We start from the raw sequence: 12,358 nt of genomic DNA, 5'->3' as shown, positions 1-12,358 counted from the left end.
GTCATGAGCACCTGGGCGCTGTGCGCACCCCCCAGCATAGCGGGGGAATTACCAAGGGGTAGGGGTTAAAAAAGATGGTTTACATCATCATTGTTTTTACATTTTTGATTAGATTTTATTGAAAATACAACACATTTAAGCACATGAAAATGCTATCCTTCAGTGTTGAAACTGTGCACACGTTGGTCCATGTTTCATTGGCGACATTGGTTGAGTTAATCTAATAAGAGGCTAAGTCAGAAGCATCTTTTGTAAGCCCCATTTGTGTGTTCCTAAAAACTGATGGTCATTACTGCTGTTAAGGCTTTTACTTTTTTAAATATATTTTCTGTTGGTTATACTTCAAAGCAAGTGCCCATTATTCAATAATTGCATGAAAGTATAGAGAATTCATTGTGTTTGGCAGTATGTGCGTTGTCCTGCGGAGAAAAGAGTTGTCAAACACATTAAAAAAGTTTATGCAATTAATTGAGAGATATTACCATTTAGGAATCCTGTCTGAGTGGTGCAATTTCCATTTGACAGCAATAGCTCTCTTGGCCATAGTCATAGCCAGGTACATACATAAAGTGAAAGGTGGTTTTGTCTGCTTTGGGTTTGGGCATAAGGGCCAACTGGGATGCCTTTGATTGGATAGATGTTTGCTTTTTTGTCCCTTTCTAAGACAAGTTCTACCGCCCTGTTACAGAAGATTCTAATTCCAAGAAATAGCCATGTTATCTGATGAAAAAGGGGTTTAGTTTGTCTTCCTCTAGGGCAATCACTGCTGATTTGCATATAGCCATTGCCTGACCTAGGGTGGTGTGGAGTGCAAACAAACGATGGATTTAGGCCCAGATCTTTGTACTGGGGTGAATGTAAGACATTGTTCTGCATTCTGTCCATCAGCTGTGTTTTTTGCAATTATCACCTCGAGTGGGCTGGGTATGCTCAGACGTGAGTCCCAGGCTCTCCACATCACTGGAGTCAAGCTATCCAGGCTGAAGAAGGCTGATAGCCAGAAACCAGTCCTTGGATGCTTGATTCCGGTCTAGGAAAGACATGGCTTGGTAGTTCGGGCTGGACTGTTCCCATGAAGCACAGGGTCAAGGCTGATTTGCATATAGCCATTGTCTGACCTAGGGTGGTGTGGAGTGCAAAAAAACGATGGATTTAGGCCCAGATCTTTGTACTGGGGTGAATGTAAGACATAGTTCTGCATTCTGTCCATCAACTGTGTTTTTTGCATCATGCAATTGCAGCATAAAACTGTTTCTGTATAGCGAGGCACTGTATATCTGCCCCTGTATTGTCTACAGTGTCCTCAAGCTTTGCATGTTGACTCATAAAGGACTCTACAGCTTGGGAGAACCGGAATGGTGAGAGGGTACAGCCCTGCCTAGTTTCCCTTTGTATAGACACCCCATCAGAGATCACTTTTCCAGTCTTGATTCTTGCTGTTTAATTCACATGGACTACGCAGATGCACACCAATATCTCATCACCAAACCCCATCACTCAGTACAAGGACGTGTAGTTCCAATCAAGCGTATCAAATGCTTTCTTCATATTGATGGAGGTTATCGATACTTAAGCATTGCCACAGAGTATTGTATCGATTACATGGAACAGCTTGTTAAAAGACACAGAACAAAGACGTTTTGATCTGGAGGAACAAGTAATGGATTTTATGGATACTATTTTATAAAATCTTTCCTGCAGATGTGTATTATAGGTTCATTATAGATAGGGGTGGTCAGATGCTCCGGCCAAAATGTCTCTGCTGAACGTGGGTAACATTGTAATGAGCGCATCCCCAGATTGTAGGAGGGAGCATGCCTCTAGTGAGTGGGGAATTCATTTTGATTAGATGCTGCACTATTTCATTTGGCAATGTTTTGTGAAGTTAAGAATCAGGGGTGGACTGCAACGGCCTGGCATTTTTTCTGGCTCACCATTCTGCCGGGAGGATAATTATGGTTTTGGACATTGGTACATCTGTCGGCCTTTAAGTCTGGCATTTGTTGGAGCTCAGTGTCTTTTCCTAATGCATAAAGCAGTTCATAGTAAGAGGTGAGCTCCTTATTTATGTCCACCTGTGACACACCTTTTATGGATTTGTGCTGTATTTCGTGGTGAATCAGCCAACAGCTGTCTGTGCAGGTAAGTGCAGTGAGGCTGTGTGTGTGTGTGGGGGAGGGGGGGGGGGGGGTTGACAGACGTCGGAATAGGAAAAATTAAATAAATCCTATTTCGTTGTCTGACAACACCCACCCCACTGTGCTTTCCTGCATGGACCGCTGCTAGAATCAGCTTTGCTAATAGTCAACTTGGCTTCCGAATGTCTTTGAGCTATATAATCCCTATAACCGCGTGAGCCTAATCTATTGTGGTGAGCCATGTGGTGTTGCCATTCATATATGAGGTCTACATTGTTAGTCTCAGGTGTGATGGCTGCCTGTTTGAGAGGTTGTTTCTCAGTTTCAATGTTATCAAGCTGTCTTTATAAGACTGCCTAGATCCCTGTTACGGTTTTAATACAAATACAGCATTTGTAGACCTTAAAGTTCTCCCATTCGCTAAATATATACATTGTTAAGGCTTCAAACTGCCTCAAGCCCAAACATCAATAAAAAGTGACCTATGTTTAGAGGGATGCAGGGCAGCTTGAAGCTTTCAGCAAAACGTCCCTAAAACCATGTGAGTTGTAGTTAGGTGATGTACTTGTTGCTTCAGACGACATTATCGTTACTGCGTGGGAATTAATGATTTGCTAATGTAGCTGTGTCTTATTATTGGACATGTTGCCAAGGAACTGAATGTTTGTTACTGTGTTGCAATTGATGGGGTCTAACATGTCCTGGTTCTGTGTGTACGTGAGTGTGAGCTTCTTACATACACTCTTTCGACTTATATTTTTCCTAGTCTCAAGCCCTCGTGGGCTTCAAGTACTGCCTAGTAAATCATTGTCCTTGTTTCTGTTTAGTTTTCACAATTTCCTAGTTAGCTTTTTGTGGATTACTTTTGACAGTTCTATCAAATCAGATTTTGCTGACTATTCATAGACACTTTGTTATGCTGGGTCCGTTGTGATGTCTTTATTTGCTGGTCTGAAGAATGCTGTAGTTGCCATACAGCTTTCTTGGCTTCCAGGACTTGTTGTCAAGTAATGTTAACGTGTATCGAGCTTTATCATGGTCTGTTATGTTATGTTAATACATTTATCTGAAAGAGACACGTTAGTGATAGATTCCTTACCTTAGAATATCCCCAGGCGTCAGACTGGATCCAGAATTTTTTTTGCGTAGCAGTACCCATGCGCGTCGGTAGGCGTCGTCCGTGGCTCCGCGTCCGTCGTGGGCGCCGTGATGACGTTGTCAGAGTACTTAGACGCCGCCTCTGCGCGCTGACATCAGTTCTTCTTTTTTCCGCGCCAGCAAGCGCAGATCCGGAAAAAGTTGTACCCTAGTCAATTTTTGAATAACTTTTTACGATCCTTTTGATCTACTTTCGAAGTCTCTTGACTCCGACGGTGCCGGTAGGGATGCCCGGGTCCAAGCCCTGCGCCGACTGATGTCGGTTACCAACCCCCATCGCCGGTGCCTGCACGGTCTAGGCCCGGACCACGACGACAAGTCCTGCTCCGACTGCCGGGCCCTGACCTCTAAAGCTAGACTGGAGCGGTCCCATAAGCGACTCGAGCTTCGGCAGTCCACCCCGCGCAGCTCGAGGTCCCGGTCCGAAAGGATGTAGAGGGACCGGTCGCGGGGCCGGAGTCACTACAGTTCCGGGAGTCGTCATTGGTCTTCGTGTACCGATCAGGTAAGAGGCACACAAAGTCGAAGAGGCACCATCGCTCTTCTGACCCAAACCCCCCCCCCCCCCCCCCCCCCCCTCCCGACGCTTGCGCGCAATGCGGCCGGGGGTTCGGGCGACACCGCCCACATGGCTCCGCCGGAGCTGCGGGCGTCGTGGCCTGTTCCATACCCGCCGGTCCCTGGGCAGCAGGCGACACCGGAGGAGATAGAGGCCTTCCTCTCGGCCAGGAGGTCGCTCACTCCTTCGTCTGGTTCCGCGGCGCCTTCGGGCCGAGCGGCCCCGACTGGGTCCCCCGGCGGGCCAGGTGCTTCGGCTCCGGCGCCGTCCGGTGCTTCGGCGCCGTCTGCGACTTCGGCTCCGGCGCCGCAGGGCCCACTGGATCCGGTTCCGGATCCGGGTCGCCGCCGGTCAACCTCGCCGGCGCCGGCCCCAAAGGTGCCGCCCCCGACACCATCCCTGGTGGTCCTACCCTCGATTCGGGTCCGGCGTCGGAGCGGCGCCGTATCCGACGCCGTTTGGAGATTTCTATTTCTATGACCCGGCCCCATATTTTGATCCTCAGTTCCAGGCGATGGGTGATAAGGGGGATTGGAAGGGGTCTGAGGACCCTCTGGCACGAGAGTGTCAGTCTTCTGCGGACTGGACAGGAGAGCTTGGGGAAGCCAGTGGTCTGGACACTTCGCCCAACACTGGTTTTATCTCCCCTCCTAGTGTGGCTACGGAGGAGGGGGGTGCTTATAGCGTGGTGCTGATGAGGGCGGCCAAGGCCTTGGGCCTTGAGCTCCCCGTCGCGGCCGTGAGGACTAACCTCCTCACTGAGGTCCTTAAACCGCAGTCAAGCTCTGCAGAGCCTCTGCTGCCTTTTAATGAGGCCTTATCAGACGTTCTTCCGGGCACTTGGTCCAAGCCAGCTACAGGTCAGCCTGTGGATAGGAACGTGGCCAGGCGCCACCGCCCGGCTCGGGCGAACCTTGCTTTCTGTCTACCCACTCCACCACGAGAGCCTGGTTATCCAGGCCTCTAATTCCCAGACCGCATTCCCGGAGGCTCCCCCCGATCGGGAATCCAAGAGGTACGAGCAATACGGGAAGAAAGTATTCTCCTCCCTGAGTTTAGGATTGCGGTCAGTCAACACTGCGTGCCTCTTGGGCAGCTACACCCACTCTCTGTGGTATACGGTCGCGGACGTGCTGCCAGAATGCCCAGTGGAGGTCCTGGCTAAACTCGGCCAAGCCCTTGTGGAGGGTCGAGATGCGGCGCGTTATTCCATCTGGTGTGGGCTGCACACTACTGACTCGCTGAGCAGAGCAATGGCAACGACGGTGGCGATTTGTCGCCATGCCTGGTTGAGGTCCGCCAACTTCTCGGCTGATGTCCAAAACACACTTATAGACATGCTGTTCGATGGCCGTCGCCTCTTTTTCGACAAGGCAGACCATGCGCTTGAGCGCTTTAAGGACTCCAGGGCTACGGCCAAGTCCTTGGGCCTCTCGGCCCCGCGCCAGCAAACGGCTGCCTTTCGCTCTTTTTGTGGCTAAGGAAGGGGCACCCCCACACGTCCAGCCAGCCACGGGCCACAGACTACCACCCAGCGCAGTGGCGGACGTGGGAACCGCCGTGGTGGCGGTCGGGGAATGGCGAGGCCAGCCCACCCCTACCCCTGCAGCATCCGCCTCGAAACCCTCCTAGTCCGAGCTTTCAGGCCCATGTGATGCCAGTGGGGGGCAGGGTTCGCCATCACCACCACCACTGGTGCACTGTCACATCGGACAGGTGGGTGCTGCAAATCGTCCGAAGGGGCTACTCCCTCCCCTTCGAGACGTCCCCTCCAGCCAATGCCACGCAGTACCACCGCGTGTCGGGGATCACTTGAAACTTCTGCAGGAGGAAGTTATGGCCCTCTTGGCCAAGGGGGCCATCGAGCGCGTTCCTGGGCCAAAAGTAGGGTGTGGTTGTTACTCCCACTACTTTCTGGTGCCCAAGAAGGGCAAAGGGGGCCTACGCCCTATCTTGGACCTACGGAACGTCAACCGCTTCCTCCGGAAGGAGAAGTTCAAGATGCTGACATTAGCTCAGGTCTTAGCTGCCCTAGACCCTGGAGACTGGATGGTAGTGTTGGACTTGCAGGACGCTTATTTTCACATGCCCGTCCTGCCGGCCCACCGGCGTTATCTGCGGTTCACGGTAGGCCACGAGCACTTTCAGTTTACTGTGCTCCCCTTCGGCCTTACCAGCGACCCACGGGTGTTCACGAAAGTGATGGCGGTGGTCTCAGCTCATCTGCGCAGGTTAGGGGTTTCAGTCTTCCCCCTACCTCGACGACTGGTTGTTGAAGGCGGGCTCGCCCCAGACTGTCGTCAGCCACCTCCAGACTACGGATGCTTGCTCTGCAGTGGGACCTGAAGTTTCAGTGGGCCCAGCATCAGGGCAACTTGTCCAACCACGTCTTGATCTCGGAGGGCACTGCAAGACAGTTGCAGTGGTGGCTCACGGACCGCGATTGGGTCAGCGGCAGATCTCTCTCCCTACCCCACCCGGAGCACTAAGTTGTGACTGACGCGTCCCTCCAGGGCTTGGGGGGCCACATAGGAGAGGCGGAGATCAGAGGCCTCTGGTCTCCGGCGGAGTCCCAGCTCCACATCAACCTTCTGGAGCAGCGGGCGATCCGGCTTGCACTGAAGGCATTCCTCCCCTCTGTCCGGGGGAGTGTAGTGCAGGTGTTCCCGGACAACACCACCGCCATGTGGTACTGCAACAAACAGGGCGGGGTGGGGTCGTGGACCCTATGCCAGGAGGCTCTGCGCCTCTGGCAGAGGCTGGAACATCAGGGCATGACCCTGGTGGTTCAACACCTGGCAGGTTCCCTGAACCCCAGGGCGGACAAACTCAGCCGTCTTTGCATGATGGATCACGAATGGCGTCTGAACTCGCACGTGGCGCAAGGCCTCTTTCAGCAGAGGGGAGAGCCTTGGTTAGATCTATTCGCCTCAGAAGAGAACGCGCAATGTCATCAGTTCTGCGCATTGGAATTTCCAAGGCAGCACTCGCTCGGAGACGCTTTTCGTCGCAGTGGAGTTGCGGTCTGTTGTATGCCTTTCCGCCTATACCACTTCTGCCCAGAGTGCTGAAGAAGATCAGGCGCGACCGGGCCCAGGTTATCCTTGTGGCTCCGGACAGGGCACGAAGATATTGGTATACAGAGCTACTCAGCATGTCTGTCGATCCCCCGATTCATCTGCCTCTTCAGGAGGACCTTCTGTCGCAGCAGCAGGGGACGGTCCTCCACCCGAACCTGTCCAGTCTCCACCTCCATGCTTGGAGATTGCGCGGCGACAGTTGAGGCCATTTGACTTGCCTCCTGAAGTTTGTAATGAGATTCTGGCAGCCAGGCGTCCCTCCACAAAGTCGGTATACGCCTGCAGGTGGAACAGATTTGTGGCATGGTGCACAGCAAAGGCTGTGGATCCACGCTCTGCCCCCCTTTCCGAGGTTCTCCTCTTCCTTCTTTCTCTTGCCCAGCAGGGGTCTGCTCTGGGCACTATCAAGGGCTACCTTTCTGCCCTTTCGGCCTTCTTAAGGCTACCTGATCAACCTTCTCTGTTCAAGTCCCCGATTGTTAACAGATTCTTGAAGGGCATCACTCATATGTTCCCTCCTGTTCCCTTCATGATGCCCCAGTGGGACTTGAACCTGGTTCTAACTAGTCCGCCTCCCACCATTCAAGTCCGAGGCCTCTGAAATCATCTGCGGCGTACCACAAGGATCCTCACTCAGTCCCACCCTCTTCAACGTATACATGAGCCCCCTCGCGGCCATCGCCCGCCAACACAACCTCAACATCATCTCTTACGCGGATGACACTCAACTGATCCTATCTCTCACCAAGGACCCCAGCACCGCCAAAACTAACCTACACGAAGGAATGAAAGAAGTCGCCGAATGGATGAAACAAAGCCGTCTGAAACTGAACTCAGACAAAACAGAAGTCCTCATCTTAGGTAAATCCCCCTCTGCATGGGACGACTCCTGGTGGCCGGAAGCCCTCGGAAATGCACCCATCCCGACAGACCACGCACGGAACCTTGGCGTCATCCTGGATTCTTCACTCTCAATGAACAGACAAGTCAACGCCGTATCCTCTTCTTGCTTTAACATTCTTCGCATGCTCAGAAAAACATTTCGCTGGATCCCCTCCGAAACAAGGAAAACAGTCACCCACGCTCTAGTCACGAGCCGACTGGACTACGGAAACACCCTCTACGCAGGTACCACCGCTAAACTCCAGAAGAAACTACAACGAATCCAAAACGCCTCAGCCAGGCTCATATTAGACATCCCACGCAACGAACACATCTCTGGTCACCTTAAAGACCTCCACTGGCTACCCGTCAATAAGAGGATTACTTTCCGTCTGCTTACCCACGCACACAAATCACTCTACGACATCGGACCAGATTGCCTCAACTCTCGACTGTCCTTCTACACCCCCTCCCGCCAACTTCGCTCTTCCAGCCAAGCCCTCGCCACTGTACCTCGCATCAACAAGACCACCATGGGAGGCAGATCCTTCTCATACCTGGCTGCCAAAACATGGAACTCACTCCCCGCTTACCTTCGCCTCACCCAGAATCACCTAGCGTTCAGAAAGCAGCTTAAAACGTGGATTTTTGACAAATAATCCTCCTCCCCTTCCTAAGCGCCTTGAAACCCTCTGGGTATGTAGTGCGCTATATAAATTTTATGACTTGACTTGACTTGACTAACTTAATATTATTATTATTATTATTATTGTATTTCTTATATAGCGCCAGAATCGACCCCCGAAGGGGTATCTCCGCGCTTGCCTTGGGAACCCGTCCTGGTTTTTCCCTGTGAGATAGCCCCTACAGGGCATCCCCAAGGTGAAAGCCAGGCATCCCGCCGCGGGGGGCCGTTGTGGAGATTAAGCAAGCTTAATGCCCAGAGTTGCAGAGTGTGAACCCATGATTAGGTCAGGCACCGAAGCGAGAATTATCGAGTCCGTGGACATTTGAGCTCAACACCCTGCCGCGTCGGGAATCGAACCCTGGTCCCGGGTCTGACCTCTGCTTCAGGGTCTGCCTGCTCTAACCAGTGAGCCACACTTCTCCACTTACCTGATGTGAGCTCCCTTTGAGCCGCTTCATAACTGTCCTCTCCGTCTTCTTACACTTAAGACTGCTTTCCTGGTTGCCATCACCTCTGCCAGGAGGGTGAGTGAGATCAAAGGCTCTTTCCTCTAAGCCTCCTTTCCTTTCTGTCCATCCGGACAAGGTTGTGTTGCGGACAAAATCCTCTTTCCTGCCCAAGGTAGTCACAGCCTTCCACATCGGGCAGTCCATCACTTTGCCCACCTTCTTTCCGCCTCCGCATCCCTCGAAAGAGGAAGGGAAGCTCCACCGTCTGGACCCAAAACGTGCGCTCTCATACTATCTGGATCGCACACGCCAGTTCCGGGTGGATGACCAACTCTTTGTTGGTTACGTGGGCGCTAAGAAAGGACGGGTGGTGCACAAACGGACCATCTCTCGGTGGATCGTGTTGTGCATCCAAGCGTGCTACTCTTTGGCTAAAAAGGAACCTCCTGTTGGGCTGAGGGCCCATTCCACTCGGGCAACAGCGACTGCTACTGCCCTGGGCCGAGGAGTCCCCTTGCTGGACATTTGTCAGGCAGCTACGTGGGCCTCGCTGCACACGTTCGCAAGACACTACTGCCTGGACAGCCAAGTCCGGAGGGATGGCTTCTTTGGCCGTTCCGTCCTCCAGGACTTTCTGGTGTGATTATTGGTTCGCAGACCCACCACCGGGGTTGGTATTGCTGGGGTATCTATTGTAAGGTAAGGAATCTATCACTAACGTGTCTCTTTCAGATGCACAAGTTACTACTTGTGTAACGATATATCTGTAAGAGACATTAGTTAGTGATAGATTCCTTACCGACCCACCCATCCTCCCCGTTCTGCGAACCGATATCTAGGGTTAAGGTCATTCCCTTTCAGGGCCCTAGTTTCATGGCACCAGTGTTGGTTTTTATCATGGCTCTGCGTTTCTGGCGCGGAAAAGCTGTGTATAAGAACTGACGTCAGCGCGCGGAGGCGGCGTCTAAGTCCTCCGACGACGTCATCGCGGCGCCCATGACGCCGACGACTAATGCAGAGCCGCGGGCGACGCCTACCAACGCGCATGGGTACTGCTACGCAAAAAAAAATCCGGATCCAGTCTGGCGCCTGGGGATATTCTAAGGTAAGGATTCTATCACTAACTAATTTCTCTTACAGATATATCGTTGCACAAGTAGTAACTTGTGCATTAAGCGTGCGAATACCCGGGGGTGTCTTGGCGCTGAGCAGTTGATTGAGCCAGCATCTGTAAAGATGAAGTGATTGTTTCTCAAATAGCCAGGTTTTCACGGCCTTCCTAAAGGCAAATAAAGTTGGGGGGGTTCTAATGGAGAGAGTCAATTCATTCCAGAGTTTGGGGGCAACTATCCCTAAAGCCACTACCACCCCATGTTGCCTTGAAGACTCTTGGAGTTTCTATCAGTTTAGCTCCTTCGGAGCGTAAATGCCTTTTTGGCACGTTCCAGTAGAGTAGGCGCCTCAAACATGGGGCCAGTATTCTGAAGTGCTCTATAGGTGATGTAAAGGACTTTGGAAATGATATGGTTCCTAACTGGGAGCCAGTGCAGCTTATGCAAATGATTTCGGACTGACGAGTGCCTAGGGATACCTAACAGGAGACGCGCAGCCGCATTCTGGATTATTTGCAATTTATTGAGTTGTTTTCCAGGTAGGCTGATATATAGACTATTACAATAGTCGAGTTTTGCCAGGATCAGAGAAGAAATCACTGTTTTTCTGCTGTCCTCTGGGATAAAAGGTAGTATTTTTTTTTATAGTTTTCAGCAGGAAAAAGCTTGATGAGAAGACAGCATTTACCTGAGTTTTAAAATTCATTTGTCATTGATGATCACACCAAGGTTCTTTGCCTTGGTGAATGGAATAGGTGCCGATCACAGTACGTCCAGCCACCAGTTCTGTGACCAATTAGGCAAAAAGTTGTCAAAAGTGATTACTTCTGTTTTGTCTGAGTTTAATCTCAGACAATGAGAATTCGTCCAGGAACTGACTGCCAACATGCAGTCCTTGAAATTTTGCATTGGTGGTGCAGAGTGTTTTGACAAAGATAAAACAATTTGTGTATGATCTGCATAGGATGTCAACGCTAGACTGAAAGATCTTATGAGTTTCGGCAATTCTGATACATAAATGTTAAATAATGTAGGGCTCAAGGATGAGCCCTGGGGAACTCCGCACAGGAGCACAATGGGCGGAGGCTCATAGCTTCCCAAGGCTACTGATAGTATTCTGCCTGACAAAAAATATGAAAACAGTGTAAGTGTTTTGTCAGAAACTCCGATGGAAATTAGACTACTTAGCAGAAGATCATGGTCGACAGTGTCAAATGCTGCCAACAGGTCCAGCAGAATCAGGCGGCAGATCCCCCTGAGTATAAAGTTGCTCAGATTACGTCTGTGGCTTTGATTAGAGCTGATTCTGTGCTGTGTTCTGTTCTGAAACCGAACTGTGTTTCATCTAGATAATTATGTTTCAGTAAATAGTCTGTCAGCTGTTCATTCATGACTTTCTCTACTAATTTGGCAGGAAGATGAAGATGAGAAATTGGCCTAGATTATTGGGTTGTGTTGGGGTCAAGGTTGGATTTTTTCAATAAAGGCACTATGGATGCCTTTTTCCATATAGTGGGGAATACACCATGCGAGAACATCGCATTAAGTACGTTTGTAAGGCAGAGAGCCAACATCTCAAGGGCTTGCTTGAAGATGTTAGGGGAAGAGTGTCATGGGGGAAGCCTGATTTAGCCTGTTGAATAAGAGTGGTGGTCTTTTTATTCGTGACTTGTTCAAATTTAGAAAAGCTAAAAGCATTGGAAGAGCCAACACTAGTGAGGGTGTGATTGTAAGGGGAAGTGTTGGTGTCTAAAATGTCGTAAATTTGCTTTACTTGCTTTAAAAAGTGTTGTACTAGAGTCAAAGAATTTTTGTGATGGTTCAATGGAATTTATTTCTAGGGGACCTGATAGTTTTGAAACCACTTGAAAGAGTTCTCTTTGCCAAATTAATTTCTTTAGTGAAATAGGCGCTTTTTTCTGAATTAATTAGGTATTTATAGTCAGTCAAAGGGGTTTTGTAGGTGGCAAGGTCCTGGTCATTGTAGTCCTTTCTCCAGCGCCTTTCCTGTCGCCTACATTCTTGTTTTTTTGCCCTGAGAGTTTCTGAAAACCATAGGGTAGTAGGTGAATTTCTTTTGTCTGTGTTTTTTTTCAAAGGGGCTAACTTGTCGGCCACTTGTGAAAGCCAATTATTGAATTGTCAAGAGGCAATTTCCGCATCTTCTGAAAGTTCAAATTAGTTTTTGGATAATTGTACACTCAGCATATTACCTTCCACTTGTTTCCAGCTACGGTAGGTCCTGGTTAAATGTTTAGAAGAATTCCCTTCAGGAGTAGAAGTGTTGAGTAG

General features: G+C 50.4%; 1 protein-coding gene across 1 annotated transcript in view; it reads left to right on the top strand.

The window, feature by feature from the left end:
* The window catches only part of OSBPL1A (oxysterol binding protein like 1A), a 2,145,795-nt gene that overhangs the window by 1,680,498 nt on the left and 452,939 nt on the right, over positions 1-12,358 (top strand). The gene's annotated exons all lie outside the window — the stretch shown is intronic.

This window comes from Lissotriton vulgaris, chromosome 4_1 (assembly GCF_964263255.1).
Source record: "Lissotriton vulgaris chromosome 4_1, aLisVul1.2, whole genome shotgun sequence".
Taxonomy (NCBI): Eukaryota; Metazoa; Chordata; class Amphibia; order Caudata; family Salamandridae; genus Lissotriton; species Lissotriton vulgaris.
Note: the sequence above shows the minus strand (reverse complement) of the source record. Positions and strands in the feature narration are given on the sequence as shown.